This window comes from Pinus tabuliformis, chromosome 2_2, assembly GCF_031772625.1.
Source record: "Pinus tabuliformis cultivar Carrire ecotype Pingquan chromosome 2_2, CPIR1, whole genome shotgun sequence".
NCBI classification, from domain to species: Eukaryota; Viridiplantae; Streptophyta; class Pinopsida; order Pinales; family Pinaceae; genus Pinus; species Pinus tabuliformis.
Window position 1 is genome coordinate 481,029,899 of NC_142300.1, and position 17,543 is coordinate 481,047,441.

Sequence of the window (17,543 nt, forward strand, 5' to 3'; positions counted from 1 at the left end):
TTCTTTAGTACATTGCATTACCAGGTGACCTATAGGTGGGAATTTCTACAGTTATGAAGTTTTACTTACAGATCCCACCCAATAATGCATACCAGAAAAATAAAATAACCTAGAAACCCAAGTACAACAAATCCAAAGAGCCTAATGCTCAATCTAGTTCATCAAGGCATATTTATACTACCATTTCCATACTAGATACATATAGGATAGAATGAGACTAGGCCCACAAATACATATTCTACATTGATCGTAAAGATTGAACCTATAAACATAAGAGACCATCAAGTTCATCATAAGGAAGCAGAATTCCAAACCAAACCCTGCATTAGCAAAGCACACCTACAAACATATAACATCACCATCCAAAACTCTTCGGAAATTGATTTCAACAAAAGAAATCATACTTCCAAGCAAGACCCAGTGCCATCAAATCAATTAAAACACATCTCTAGGGATATATAACATCACAGTCTAGGTAGAAACCCAGAGGACAATAGGAACACGTATCTTCTAATGGGTAAAACAAGCAAGAAGTGCTCATTATACGTAGATCAACCACCAAACATATCCCCACCTTCCCAATTCAGAGTCTAAAGACACCAATAAGAACATAGAGCCATCCATAAAAGCACAAAGTCTCCCATAAGCACACTTAGTCATATATGATACTAGCTAATTCGATGCCATGTCAAAAAAACATAATAAAGAACCATACCCTCACCATCCCAATTGAATAACTAGAGAAACAATAGGAACAGAGGACCATCCATATAAAACAAAGCCATCCATAAACACAGAGTGCCATAAAAATACCAACTAATCCACGGCTAGCTCAAAATCAAAAGCATAACATAGGAGCCTCTGTCCATAGTACAAACCAGCATGCCAACCAAAAGTATGTTCTTTAATAAATTACGCTTGGACAAAACATACTGAGGAACCCAGCCAAAAATCCAAGAAGTCATACCTGAGTGGTCTCATTGGAGAGCAACCTAATTTGATTGCAAAAAAAAAAACATGATAGTTCACCATCTCTTTTCATGGTCTAAGGAAGAAATGGCAGCTGATGCCTGAGCACTAGAGCCTAAAGGATCTGTGAGGTCACCAGAGGTAGAATCGCTCACAAGAAATCCCTCTACACAGGCCAAATGAGAATCCATATTGTTTAAACAAAACCTTTGATTTTAGAGCATGTGTTCAATGTATTCTAGTGAGGAGAAAACATTGTAATTTTCAACTTGCTTGTCTTTGAAGACCAACCGCAACAAGGTCGACATGTGTAGCTGTAAAGCAAGAGAATTCAGAAATGTAGCTTTCAACTCCTTGATTTTCCAAGATCAGGAATTCATTTCCATTTCACATCTTCACTACCCAATTCAAAATCTGTATGATATGGGCGATCTCCTCCATCATGACTTCCCAATACTTGAATTCCTTTCCTCACCTCTACAAGAATTGCATTAAAGAGAGTAGCCATTGAATCATACGAAAAAGGATGAAATCTCTTTCACCCCAAAGTAGAATTTCCTCCTCCACCACGCCTACTACTCATTCTCGACCTAGGAGGCATCAATACTACAAAGAGAAAACACTTGGCACAATTAGTAAAGGATCGACATCCTATAATAAAAAAAAAGGAATAAGGACTTGACACAACACCCTGAACCCCAGACATAAAATCCACTATATCATCACCTAATTGTCAAACTAATGGTTCAAAATTCACCAAGTTATCAAACTCCCTACAATCGAGAACCATGACCCACTAGACCCTACAATGCCCTAAAAAAAAGAAAGAGTTACCTTTGCAGCGATAGAAAACAAAAATGCATATATAAGGCACTATCAACATAGTTGTATTAGTTAGCAAACAACGAAACAAAATTCAACATAAAATCAACAAGAAAAACTTCCTCCTACTCCAAACAACAAACACTTTATAATTCAAGACCTGACAATAGTTAAGACTCAGAGACGCCCAACAACCATTACACACCCTCAAGGAATAGAGAATTAACTATGACAGAATAAGTGGATATAAAAGATGAGTTGACCAATGAAACCCAAGATGCAAGATCAAAAACTCAAATACTATATAAGAAACAAGTCAGAGCTTTCTGACCAACACAATAATAAGACGGAGGTCGCACACCTGAAAGCATATAACACCACGAATACAATTCTTCAATAACATAACTTTGAACCACATAACACTGCAAACCATCCAAGCAACTGAAAAGTAACAACCGGAGGTGGTGGAGAGCTTGCCCTCACCACCACACACACTTATCTCTCCATATGCCAAAACCAACCGAGACAATGTCATTTAAAGAAGACAACACCACCTATAACCTTGTATGCATCTACTAGGTGATGCTACGAATGACCTATGCTTCTTAAATCAACTTTGTACACTTGGAAAGAGAAAAGTACAACCTCTAACAAATCCACCACATTAAGAATAATACCCCATTAAAAAATCAATATAATCGTATTAAAATAGAGATTACACATGTTACATTAAATATATAATTATAATGGATATCTTTTCCAAAAAATTGAAAAAATACACTAATTAAATTATTTATTAAAAAATTATAATTAAACACATGATATTAATAATTTAAATACAACTTAAAAAAAATTTAAAAATTAACCCCAAAAAAATTAACCATAAACACAACATGATATTAGTAATTTAAATACAATTCACAAAAAGATAAAAGATAAACCAAAAAAATAAAAATTTAACTGTAAACACAATATGGATAATTACATTTCTCTAATCCATTCACCAAACGAATAAGGTATCAGCGAATTTTGATGTTGAACCCATTAACCAAACGAATAAAGTATCAGCGAATTTTGATGTTGAACTAGTTGATGTTATAATAATTAACTTTGTAGGGACAAAAATCGGAGACTTGAATAGACTTGGCGCATTGTGGTCCAGCCGCAAAGACTTCACAATTTCCCATATTGTCAGGGACAAAAATCGGAGAGTGGATGCTTTATCTAAAATGGGTTTATCAATGCTTCAAGGTTTTTGGCGGATGCAGATTACTGTGGACAGCGTCTGTCATCTCATTCAGGACTTTTCTATAACTGGTATATAGCTTTTCATTTTGGTGTTGCCAATTTGGTATGTATTTTCCTCAATACATTCCTCATTTCCTGTCTTATTTCTCCACACATATTTCTTGGCACAGTACCCTTTTGTTTCTGATCTACTTCGGCTCTATTACTTTATCTCTATGCAGATATGCCGCTTTTTTTTTGCCATTTCAGATATTTCAAGTTCCTTATCAACATAGTTATATACATATGTTTTAAATGAATACAATACAACTATATAGTTTTTTGGCGTGCTGAATATAATAATAATAACTTTGTAGGGGAAGAAATCAAAGCATTCCTTGTTTTTGGAATTGAATAAAATAAAATAACATAAAATGGAAAGTTACCATTTTTAACATAAAAATTAAGTGCAATGGAACATTTTATGCAATTCTAATATTTTATGAATCAAATTCATGATTTCTACTTTTAAAGTCCTTAACATAAAACCTCTAAATGCCATTGTAACATCTTATGAGTCGATTTCGATTCACATGCTGCACATGCAATTCAACTTGTTAGTATGGTTTGTATCCATGGCAGCGACAATAGCTGTGGCCATTGTAATTGCTGAAACTTTTGCACAAAGAAGCTAGACTCCAATCATAAAGAAGATGGTGATCATCTATAATTTGGCTGCAAGTTGTCGTCATACCTTATGAAGCCGAACAATCCACATAATCCATGGACTCTGGTTGGGTGATAAAAGCAGGAACGCGGAGGCCTATTGTCTTTCAAAAAGGCCATCAAATCCGATGCTACTGTATTGCTCTCCAACTAAGCCATTATTAACTCAGAGCACATATGCTAGCGGATGATATTTGGTGGAGAAAACACGCTATAACACTGGCTTCCATAAATATATCCCAAAATCAGGGTTGGAAGGTCCCCTTTCGCCATTAACCTTTCCTCATTGCACACTTTGAATCTTTCTTATAACTTTATTTAACGGGAAGAATTCCATCACAGTTGAAACTTTTTTTAACAGGAAGACTTCCATTATGATTGAAACACTGGGAATTATTGACCTCAGCTTTAATCCGCTACAGGGTTCTATTCCAAAAGCATTGTCTAATTGCAAACAATTTCAATGGATCGAAACTTCACAATTCAATTCTTTTAGGGGATGAGCTCCAACTTATTTGAGACACTGGAACAAATATAATTTAAACAGATATGAGGAAACCAATCTAGTAAGAATGCTGAGACACTGGAACAAATATAATTTAAAGCCCGTAAGAATGCAGAGGATTTATTCATTAGTAAGAATGTAGAGGATTTATTCATTTTGCGATAAAGTGAAATACAGTTATGAGATTACAATCTTATAAATTTATTTTAATCCTGGATTTTATAAATTTATTTTAATCGTGGATTTAACAAGAGGATCAATTTTTTTTAGGTGTAAAATTATTTTAGAATGTAAAAAACAATGTGTAATTTGTTATTGTTTAAATTGTATTTTTGAATATTAAAGAGATTACATAACATGCATGGGGCCATTTTATCAACCCACATTAAACTTGTTTTCTATTATTAATATTTTTAAGTATACATCAATATTAATTTATATTAAAATATTTTATTCATAAAACACATGGGATATTTTATTCTATACAACATTAAAATAAAATAAAATTAACTTTTTCTTATAGATATATATGAAGTTAATATTAGGTGTTAAAATATTTTTGAAAAGTATAAGGTTTAAACATTTTACTCACATTTTTTTAATTCTAATTACTTTACATGAAATTGTATTAGGTCATATAAACAATTAATAAAATATGCATATTATAGGGGACAATGCTTTTCTATTTACATAATATTTTATTTTTATTATAAAACAGATGTACTTACATATTACCTTCATATTGGATTGTAAAATAAAATTCTAAACTCCCAGCTCCGAAGTATTATAGCAAAAACAAAAAATACTACATCATAAAAATTTCACCAAAAACATCATAAAAATTTCACCAAAAACCTCCTACCCAAGCCAAATTGCTTATAATTGCTTATAAACTTCTGGTATCTTTTCATTCTTCCAAATTTTATACCCATACAAAATTTAAATTGTTTACAAAATTTAAATTGTTTGTAAGGTCACTTCTAGATACTTTTGTCCGAACCAAAGTAAAAACCCAAACCACTAATAATTTTAGGAATGCTCTCAAACACAAATATGGCTTCTTTTTTAGCTGATATATACGATGCTTGAATGCAAATACAAGCTTTTTAGGGATTGAAGGTTTCCAAATCCCTTTTGCAACTGTACTAGTGGTAAAGTTGTTCAAGGTTGCACAAATTCGTAATGGCTTGAGATATCTTTCAACTGAAACTGTTTCTACTTATTCCACAAAAATTGCTAACAACAAGTTATCTGCAGTAAACCCACACATATTGGCAATGGCTTCAATATGCCGTCATTGGCACTATTGGCTCATCTTATCTTTGAATTTTTAACTTCAGATTTATTATTTACTTAGATGTAATTCAAGGTTATCTTTATTTTGATGGTAGATTTCATAATATTTTAGGAATCGGATGGATAGGAGGACAAAATTGAAATCTAACTGTTTAGCCAGATTTTCAATTGTAGATTTCATAAATCTAGCTGTTTAGTCAGATTTTCAATCGTAGATTTCATAATAATTTAGAAATTAGATGGACAGTAAGACAAAAGTGAAATTTAACTGTTTAGTTAAATTTCCAAAATATTTTAAAACCTACAATCCAATTACACTCAAATCTATCAAAATGTTGAAAAGCGATAACTGAGAGAGAAGATGGAAGAAGAAGGTGCGTGCATTTAGACTACGAACAGCATATAGACTACGAACAGTATAGCGGTTTAAAGCTTGAGGTCAAATATCTCCGTCGACTTCAACTGACCAAACTATACTGAATTTTTCCTGTCAAAAAAATTATAAGAGAGATTCAAAATGCGCAAGAAGTAAAGTTTTCAGGTGAAAGAGTAATTCCCAACCTTAATTGATGAAAATTATGTGCCACTCAGCCTTTTATTATGTTTTCTGCAACAAGGAGCATTCCACGAGCATTTGCTCTCTGAGTTATCTGCGGCCCAGTTGGAAAGATATCGAGTTGGATCAGATTTGACCGTCTTTTTGAAGGACATAAGAACCTCAACGTCCCTACTTTTATACCCCTCCTCAGCGTCCGTTGCTGAGTTTTCTCCCACTGGAAATTCCAGCCAAGAACAATCATATAGAGATGATCAGAAAAATCATGTTCTGAATGATGGAAAATATGGGTACAGGAGTTACAGAGGTGGGGGCTGTGGTTGATGCGATGGCCAAACGCCACCCCACACAAACAGCATTTCTATCCATTTCTATCGGAGGGACTAAAAGTTGTTACAGCGTGCGGGTTGTGCTTTTCCTCCAGACACCAATGGTCCATAGGGATATAGGGATCTGATTTCACCCGGAAATTAATGGTCCATTTTGATTTGCAACAGCTGGAACGCATAAACAGATTTGTCAGGACCCAAAGTAACGTGCAATGGTCAGATACTCTGAGTGAAAGGTGTAATTATTGATAAAAAGGTTTTAGTGGCAGAAAAAGAAAAAGGTTCTTTCGAAGGTGGTGGTCACTTTCCTTTCCTTTATTCCTCATTTGTGAGGGGCCACCGCTGGGTGGAGAACGGTTAGAAGCATTTAAGACCAGGTCTTTTCTAAAACGACTAAATTTATTAACATTAAGAAGTAAATTTATTGAAATTAGCTTTATAAGTTAAAGTTTTATGAAAAGTTCTAAGAAGTAAATTTATTGAATGTAGTTTTATAAGTTAAAGTTAGAGGAGTGTAGTTATTCTATGTCTCAAGGGTTTTGAGGTTTGTTAGAATTTTGAAAAATTTTGAAGTGGTTTGTATTTTATGTTGATTAAGGTTTGTTGAAATTTTGAATGTTGATTGAGGTTTGTTGGAATTTTGAAAAACTTTGAAGTGGTTTGTATTTAATGCTGATTTTTGTTGCAGTGAAATGGATTTTTTTAACTTATTTTAAATAATTTATATATTATTAATTAAAATAACTTATATATTATTAATTTCATAAGTTATAAGTTTTATAAAATGTAAAAACGAGTACAGTAGTGTACTCTTAACTTTGAGGTAATTTTAAATTATATGTTAGAATTTTTATATTGAAATTGTAAGTGAGTTAACGTAGTCTAATATTACATTAAAAAATTCTTAAAACATATTTAAAAAATAAATATGATAATTTTTTTTTCGTTAATTATTAATTTAATGTCAATGATGTATCTTAATCATATAAATTATATCATATTATAGTGAATAAATTAGATATATTCGAATTCAAGCTTTTGTGATTTATATTTTAATGTATAAAATATTTTTCGGAAGAAATCACATTGAAGATTTTGGTGGGAAGAAGGTTAAATAGGAAGACAGGTCAACCTAACTGCTAGAAGAAAATGGTTATATTTGACTGGGGGAGGAAAAGGGAAATGTTTAATATTATATAAATAAATTTTATTAATTAATTTATTGTTTATTTTATATTATATATATATATATATATATATATATATATATATATATCTAAATATCTACTTATTAATTTATCTCAACGGCTATATTTGACTAGGGTTTTACTTAATAATATTTATTTATTTATAAAACGGCTATATTTGAATTTTTTTATTTTTTTTAATAAATACTACTAATAAAATAATAACAAATATTAAATTATAATATTAATAAACACTAATACTAATATTAAATAATAATACAAATATTCCTAATACTAATACTAATAATATTGATTATACTAATAATAATAATATTAATTAATAAATAATAATACTAAAAAATAAAATAAATAAATGAGGGTATTCCAAAAACAAAACAAAAAAAGATCAGACCACAAAGCAAGAAAAGGGACAAAGGGCCTAGATAAAGATGATGCAAAGAGGGTGGGAATCCAACAGCTACTAATTTTCGAACCGTCATCCCTATTAATATCACTGGAAGACCTCTCAATTTCAATGGCTTCTCTAAACTTACGATGATGGAAATGAGGAATCTTAGTGATAACACTAGTCTCCTCAATGCATATATGATGCTTGGTCTTCTCTGCATGTTTAGCCAAAGCTGAAGATTGGGTCCTCCCATGCTTGATATCAACAGCGTGTTCCTTAATCCTCAGGTTAATAAAACGACCAATTTCACCAGTGTATGAGGTTCCACAGGAACAAGGGATGATATAAACACCTTTCATATCCATAGGGTTCACCTGGTCTTTAACAGACTTTAGGGAACTTCTAATGGTGCTGAGGGGTCTAAAGGTCAAGGGAATATTATGCTTTTTTAGGATTCTCGCAATCTTGTCTGTCGTCCCTTGGATGAAGGGGAGGTGAACTCCTGAACTGCGATCAATGGGTTCTTTCTTGACCTTGGGACCCTTACTTGCTTTGAGGAAATCTTTGATACCCTGCTGCCTACTATAACCATTCTAGAAAAAAACATTAAGAAGATGGGACTTTTCTTTATGTGTGTGTGTGTGTGGATATATATAAATAAAATAAACAATAAATAAATTAATAAAATTTATTTAAATAATATTAAACATTTATCTTTTGCTCCCCTAGTCAAATATAGCCATTTTCTTCTAGCAGTTAGGTTGACATGTCTTCCTATTTAACCTTCTTCCTAGATTTGTTTCTTCATCTCGTCCTGAAGATGAACCACACTTGTTATTTCAAAATGCGTCAACCAAAATCTTCAATGTGATTTCTTCCGAAAAATATTTTATACATTAAACTAGATATAATTTCTTTAAAAGAATTTTGAAAGATGTATATCTAAATAAAAACTAAAAGTTTACTAGTAAATGGAATATGTTCAAAATTCTAATAAATAATCATTGTTTGTGAGACACAATATTTTTTAGCATTTCCCTCCTATGAATATCTAATTTCTTTAAAATAATTTTGAAATATGTATATCTAAATAAGAACTAAACGTTCATGAGTAAATGAAATATGCTCAAAACTCTAATAAATAATCATTTTTGTGAAACACAATTTTTTTTTGGCATTTCCCTCCTATGAAGCTTATGTGTGATGGAAACCAATGCATTAGTGGCCTAATATATAAAGGAGTTAAATACAAAGTGTCATAACACATGAATGAACTACAACTCATAAACTTTCATACTTGCATTATTTCAAAAAAGAGATATAAATAGACATAAATTCCTTTAGAGAAATCTTCATGAAAGATCTAGAGAATATCTATCTAGAATTAGGCTTGCTAATAATAAAAAATTTGGACAACTCAACACTTTTAGATCTATTTTTAATATAATGACCTAGATCTAACTAGATCTAACTAAATCTAGCTAGAAACCAATTCAAGCCTCTTCCAGTATTCTCTATGTTAGTGTTAGAGTAATAATTTCTCAACACTCCCCTTTAATTATGACCATTAAGTGCTTATACATTTACCACACCTAAATTATATCTGTGGAATTCAAACACATCATTTTCCAATTCCTTTGTAACTATATCAATCAATTAGTCTTTTGATTTACAAAATTCCAAGTAGACATCTCCATTGTTCACAAGCTTTCTAATGAAATAATATCTAGTATCATAATCATGCTTTTTCTATGAAAGACATGGTTCTTTAATAGATCTATTATTGAGATGTTGTCACAATATACTAGATTTTCTCCTTATTGTCCTTGTTGAAGATGAAAATACTAAATGCAATGAAACTGCTTAACAAATTTCTATTATTATCATTACATATTCAACTTTGGTTAATGAAATTTTCACAATGGGCTACTTCTTGGATGCACATGAAATCACCCCTAAACCAAGATGGATAACCTTTGTCATTCATCAATGCTACTTGCAAAATCATTACCAATATATCCAGCCAATAAATCATTGTTAGTGCTGGAATATATGTGTCATATCTTATTGTTTCAAAAATATAGATCTCGCAATTATTTTGTGAACTTTCTAATGTGAGTATTATGGAAACTCCATGAATCTAGAAATCAAACTTACAACATAAATAATGTCTAACCCAATGGTTGTGGGATACATGAGCTTGTCAACCAATCTTTTGAACGTAGTTGGATTTACATTAGATGTTGTATCCTCTTTGTTGAGTTTTGTCTTGGTTGGAATTGGAGTTGGTGCAGGTTTACAATTCTGCATCCTAAACCTCTTCAACACATCCATGGCATACTTTTCTTGAAATAGAAACTTTCTTGAATTTCATTTGATGAATTAAATACCGAGGAAAATTCTCATTAACTCTAAGTCAGTCATTGTAAATTCATGTTTCATGGTCGCTTTTAACTTATTCACTAAGAAATTACTTATGAAGATTATATCATCAATATATAAAAGAACACTCAAGTTGTGACCTTTCTTGTTCACCTTCATATACAATGTAGGCTTACTAATCCATTATTAATCAAATATGACTCAAAATTATTATAGAAAATTCTAAGAGCCTGTTGAATAACATATACATCTTTCTTCAAACTATACACTTTATCTTATTTTCCTTTTATCACATATCCTGGTGGTTCTCCACATAGACTTCTTATAATATACCACACAATATTGTTGACTTTACATCCATTTGATAAATGTTCGACCCATTTTGAACTACTATGGTTGAGATAGCTTTAACTATATACAACCTTGCAATTAATGCAAAGGTCTCACCATAATCAACTCTAGGTTTCTGTGTATAATTTATTGCTACCAATCTAGGCTTGTACTTTTCAATTTTTCCTTTCCCATCAAACTTGGTTTTGTAAACCCATTTTATATGAATGCAATGTTTACTTTTTGGTAGTTGTACTAAATCTTTTGTATCATTCTCCTTTATGGAATTCATTTTTTTTTCCATTGCTTTGACCCAATTTTCTTCTTTTAAATTGCTTCTTCAAAATATGTGGAATGATAAGTAAACCGTATGTAAAATTTCAATGCACATCTAGATCTTTATAGATTTCTCTCAAACTTCTAGTCTTTGACTAATGATTGGGGTTGCAAACTTTGTTTTCCTCCTTGTACAATATTCTCATTGCTTCATCTTTTGCTTGAGATATTACCCTCTTAACAAGTATATTCTTATTTATTCTTCCATCACATACTTCATATTTTTTGAATTCAACATCCCTATTGATTATCACCTTCTTTGTGATTGAATTTTACAATTTATATTCTTTGTACTAATCAGTGTACCCAAGAAGGATGTACATTTAACTTATGTCATCTAGATATCTTCTCCACTCTTTAAGCACATGACCATATACCATACAACCAAATACTTTGAAGTACGCTACAATACAACTCATACTTATCCATGCTTCTTGTGGAACATTGTTCTTCACACTTTTAGTGGGAGATCTATTCAACATGTTGTCTCTTTTTCTAGCGCCTGTAGCACAAGTGCTTTAGGAGATATAGAAAGCTTCCTGGAGACAGCCTCTGGGTTGATTGTAGGCCAGTGCCTAGGACATTTTAAAGAGAGGAGTCCAATGGAATATTATCAATGGGGATTTCTGCTACACTCCAATTTTCACGTAGTTTGAAAATATAATAAAGGGTGCTTGGTCCAATAGGCCTTCATCAGGGTAAACTTAATCCAATACATGGATCCAAATTCTTAGGGGGTAAAACGGGCCAATCTCAAAGAGAAATGTCTGGTTCTGGTGGCCAACACACAACAATAGGAAGCTTAATATTGGAATTCTAGTAAAATGAAGAGGAGGAGAGAAAGGAAGGAATCTTATGCATATGGATGGGAATAATACAGAATCCTAAGCAACATTATTCTAGCATAAGTATGGAAGACTGAAGAGGTGGAATGGCAAAAAAAATGGAGCGCTAATTAAGGTCCCAAGATCTATACATCATGAATACATTTGTTACTAATTAGCATATGTAAATATGTGCTCATATAGGTACTATAGGTTATCAAATAACATAAGTAAATATGTAATTACCACAAGTATTGTTACTACTTAGCAGCAAAATATACAACCATGAATAAGAGTGAAACCGGCAACTTCATTACACTATTTCAGAGGGAGAAAAACATACATGAAGTGATAAATAAAGGGGGAAAATACTGCACATTACTCTGATTAGAATCACCAAAGAGTTTCATTCATCCTTCAAAATGAGCCCAATTCAACAATCCATTTACATTTAGCAATACATAGCTCAAGTCCCTTTTGAACAATTAGATAGAACCAAAAGTGGAATCACATAATTGGGACCCCTCAGGTGCAGAATTTTGGAACCTCTATTAAGTGTTTCTTCCTCCTATTTATAAGGAGAGGGAGAGCTTTGAATCAGTAACAAAATATCTCATCCAAGGGCTAGCTGTCTGATAGATAGTTGTCTCAATGTGCAATAGCTCTGTTGCCTAAGATGATTACCAAGGATTTGATTCCTTTCTTGAAAATACACTGATATTACAAAATAAACAAAAATAAGAAAAATTGAAATATGACTAAGGAAAATATCCTTCTGTCATTCCTGTGAAGGCCCTTGATGAGGCCACATCTCTCCCATAATGTGTCCCTCTAGCTTCTTGGTTGGTTCCCATCACTTTTTCCTTAACTGCCTGACTTCACCACTCTCTGGAGTTGGTGGTGATCAACTGTGGTGGCTTGTCACAAATCAAAAGCGGAGATTTTCCTAACAGTTCATCATTGTATGACTGAGTGGAGCTCCACATTGAGCTATTAAGTCTTCCTGAGTCCCCATATCTCCTTTTACTCCATGAAGACATGCGCGCGAAGCAATATAATTCATTTATTCTTCCCATGTATTCCTTGGTTTCTTTTCCCAGGGACTTCCATAGGATTAGCCTATATTGATTTCCAACTGCTCCATGCCTTCATTCAATATCGCAATTTCCAACCCATATGCCTTTAAAGCTTTATACTTCCTTATTAGCACGATTCCATATCATAAACTTCACAGTGGTGCAGTGTTCAAATTTTATGATTGCCGACCTCCAATATGACAAGCCCCTTCTACTTATCCCTTCCCACATTTCTAACAATAGGACCGATGGTTGTGACCTAGTGCTTAGCCTTAAGGTGCTAATACCTTTTGTTCCTGTCTAGGACTATCATTCCTTTGTAAACTACTTTCTGCCCATGGTTCTTTAAGTTCCTCTTGACCATGGGCTAGCCCTTATATCGGAGATCCTCTATCGGCGACTTCCAATTGGTGATTTAACTTTGGCGCACAACATTTCACTTTGCTAACCACCGAAGGTCGATCACCTTTTATGCTTAACCCTTGGTCCTTTGGCACTCCTCATGATCGTAGGCCAACCCCCATATCGGAGCCCCTTTATCAGAGGTTTTCAATCGACAAATTCATTTTGATGCACACACGCTACAACCTTCGATCGCCGATATGCCAAAACGTCGATATGTCGGAACCTGGGATTTTACCCTTAGGCATTTCTCCTTGTTTTATTATTTTCAACAACGCAACTGCAATCTTCTCTAACTTTTGATTCCATAGTCCATTTGAGGAGTTTCGTATACTATTGGAAATATAATTCAGAGCACTATCCAATGGAGGGGTTCTGATTTAGCTTTGAGAGCTTCTGTGGATTAGAAGATGATTACAAACGTTTTTGTTCTTTTGTACTTTAGTTAGCTGAAAATAAATTTTGCAATGACCAACTCGAGACAATGCCTTATTGGAAAGGTGTTGAGAACCTTCAGACCAATACCCTTTACCATTGGGCATGGAGTTTAAAAATATAATGAATCTATAACACCAAAAATTCTCCATGGAACTTTAATTGCAAGGAGTCTTTTCCTCATAGAACTGAAATGCAAAATTAAAAAGTCTACCAACTAGAAACTAAATGCTCAACTAGTGAGCTTATTTATATACAACTCATACTTATGTATAGGTCTTGTTAGAGCTCCAAGAAACTCTCCTAGGTTGTAGCTCGGAGATGCCTGGTAACATATAAATTAAACTATTTTTGCAGAAGTTTATTGGAAGGGATGATGGTTTGGTTCAAGCCAGATAACCACTTCTACTCTGTTTTCACTCTAGACATGCGTGAACACCCTCAGACTACAAGGCTTTAGACCACCAGCGCTCAACAGTTTGGGAATTAGGTGAACATGGAGAATATTGACCACACCAGCAAATACACACAACCATGTGATGGCCAACTGCAACCAGTAAAGAAACTTGTAGATCTAATTTATCAATGCAAAGACAAGATGACAGTTGTTTTACATCAGACACAGAAGAAACCTGAGTGGCCTACTCACTGATGCATTCAATATTTCAATACAGAGATAAGATGGAAGTTATCTGGTATTAAACATGGAAGAAATCATGAATACGACGCCACAGGTACAAGCTTAGAACAGAGAAGAAATGGATAGTGAGCATGTAACAGCAAAAGAAGCTTGCATTGCTGAAAATGGAGATGAGACGCTGCAAGTTACAGAGTGTCTACAGTCTCCAGAAGTTGAACCTTACATCAAATGCCAACCTTTGTTACTTCTTTCTTTAGGCTATTTATAATTTATCATTACAATGGCTCTCAGCCATTTAGGGATGGGTGGTCTTAATTGACCACCAACCACTATTAACTGTCTGATAGCATCTTCGGATGCAGTTGCTTTCTTTGTTACGAAAAATCCATTAGTTATGGTACTATGATGTCCTTCAAGCAGTTGAAGTGATCATGGCAGCGGAGTTCCATAACTATTAAATTCGGTTGTTGGGTCATGCCATGTCCTTTTCTCCATTTGGCCATGCTCTCTGTTTAATTCGGTTGTTGGGATCAGACTGGTCATGGGGATGGAGTGCATGGGTAGATGAAATGCTAGGATGATCATGAATGGTGGTCGTCGGATCCAGGAGAATGTGTGGCGGAGATCAATTTACAGAGGCCATCGGTCATGGTGAGAGTGGGACCTATCCAAGCCATTGGGTCTTCAATGGGTAGATCAGATGGTTATCGGGCGGCGAAGATGTGCGGGCAATAGTGAGCGGGAGTGATTTGTCCTGAGCGGTAATGGTTTTCATCATGCAAACCTCAGGTGGTAAGTGGTAATTGTCGGAAGTCATGCGATTCCATTCAACGAATGACACGTAGTGGCGGAGGAGAGAGAAATACCACTCATATTGCGTGGGTATTGTCTGCACTAGTTTCTCGTGCAATATGAGCAAGGACCGTCAGATCTGGTAGAGGTGATCTGACGGTGGGGGCCGATCAGGCAAGTTGCCTTTATCGGGATGCATATGGGTCATTGGATTGGCAGGAGAAGATCAACGGCAGGGATTTGGTGAGGCATTTTATGAGTGCGCAAGGGCATATGGTTGCGTTTTATGGGTATTTTGGCTTTGCACTTGGGGCTAAGGCCAAAAAGGGGGATTTTTTTGGGTTAGAAGGTTAATTTAGGAAATGGGAAGGGAAAAATGTGAGTGAGGTGAGAGGAGAAGTGGAAAATGACCCAGCTGGGGCCCCTTTAAGCACAACAAAGCGAATTGAGCCTCCTTTTCAAACTTCAGAGAGTCGGTGCTAAACCTCAGGGCTAACACTGGCTCCTTCTAGGGATGAAATCCTCCCTGTGAGGTTTCAAAAACCGTACACCACTACCTTCTACCTAAAAACAAGATCAGAAACATTGCCTAGTATTCCATTGGGCATGGCGTCTATTTAAGCCTACACTAAAAACTGTAAAAGAACATATTTACAATGCAAAGGCCTGAAAGCCTTAAACAAAATAAACTTTCAAAAACCGCCCATTGACTGGGCCATCAAAAACTATTTCTCCTTCCAGACTTTGCAGCATGAAAGTATTGTTCCCCTAGACCTAAGAGATGACAAATGGTCCTGTCCACAAAGAATCGAATTTACCATGATTGCCTTTCTTTTCTTTCAGTGCATCCCATTTGAGAACCAAGTCCCCAACCTGAAAATTGTCCATCTTTGCCTTTCTGTCAAAATTTTCCTTGACTTTCCTTTGGTGTATTACAGACTTCTCAATCAATTGATCTCTGATCTGATGAACTTCAACCAAGTCACTAATCCTCCTTGCCATGTCACTTTCCTCATTCTGTTCTTCTTGCAAGAATTTGGCCACAGGGAGGGTCAATTGAATTGGGAAAACAGCCTCAATTCCATATACCAACTTGAATGGAGAATTCCCTATGGATTTCTTTGTGGTCACCCTGTCAGCCCATAATGCAAACTTCAGTTTAGAATCCCAACTCCTTTTGTTGTCTTCCAGCAACATTTTGATTATCCTTACCAGGCTTTTATTGGATGATTCTGATAGGCCATTACCTTGAGGATAATAAGAGGTGGAATGCACTAGTTTAATTCCCATTGAGTCACACATGTCCACCAACTCTTTTGCCCTCAAAGCTACCGCATTGTCTGTAACCAATTTGTTGGGGCAGCTAAACCTGGTGAAAATATTTTCTGTCAAGAAATTCATGAAATTCTAGTGATTTGCTTTCTTAGTGGGGATGGCTTCGATCCATTTGGTAAAATAATTAGTGGCTACTAGAATCCATCTGTGCTGGCCACTGGAATGTGGATTAATTTCCCCTATGAAATCCAATCCCCACTGCTGGAAAGGGCCACTGGTATGTATTGGCTTCAGGGGAAAAGACTTCAGTTGTTGCCTTCCTGCAAATCTCTGACACTTGTCACAAGATCTTACAAATGAAAACACATCAGAGAATAGAGTGGGTCAATAATATCCAGCTCTCAGGATCTTGTGGGCTATAGTTTTCCAACAATGATGTCCTCCACAAATGCTGGAATGAAACTGGTGCATGACTTCCACAGATTTCTCCCTATCCAGACATCTCAAGAGGATTCCAGATGGGTCCCTCCAATAAAGAAAGTTCTTAATAATACCAAACTTGGTTGCTCTTAGCTTGATGGTTCTGGCTTGACTGGAGCTAAGCCTTGGAGGGACTTCTAGCTTCAACAAGAAATGAGCTATATTGGAATACCAATCACAAGAAACCAAATTCTCATCCAATGACTAGCTCTGCCCTTGTTCCATTATTGCTTCCCCTCTCTATTCAACATCTAAATTTGTACCCATGCAATTTATGTCCAACATTCTGCAATTTTCTTCAACCATCAGCTGAGCAAGGCCCTAGCCTTTGACAAGCTTGGTGGGCTTGAATTCTATGTTGAACTCAATGAGCTTTGCAATCCATTTAGCCCTTCTTCCATCAACATCCAGCTATGTTAGGACATCCTTTACTGAAGAAGAGGGTACATAGGCAATCACCTTGGAATGCAGAATGTAGATTCGAAATGCCTTTAAAGACTTGATAAGAGCATAGGTCTGTTTTTCAATAATATCATATTTTAATT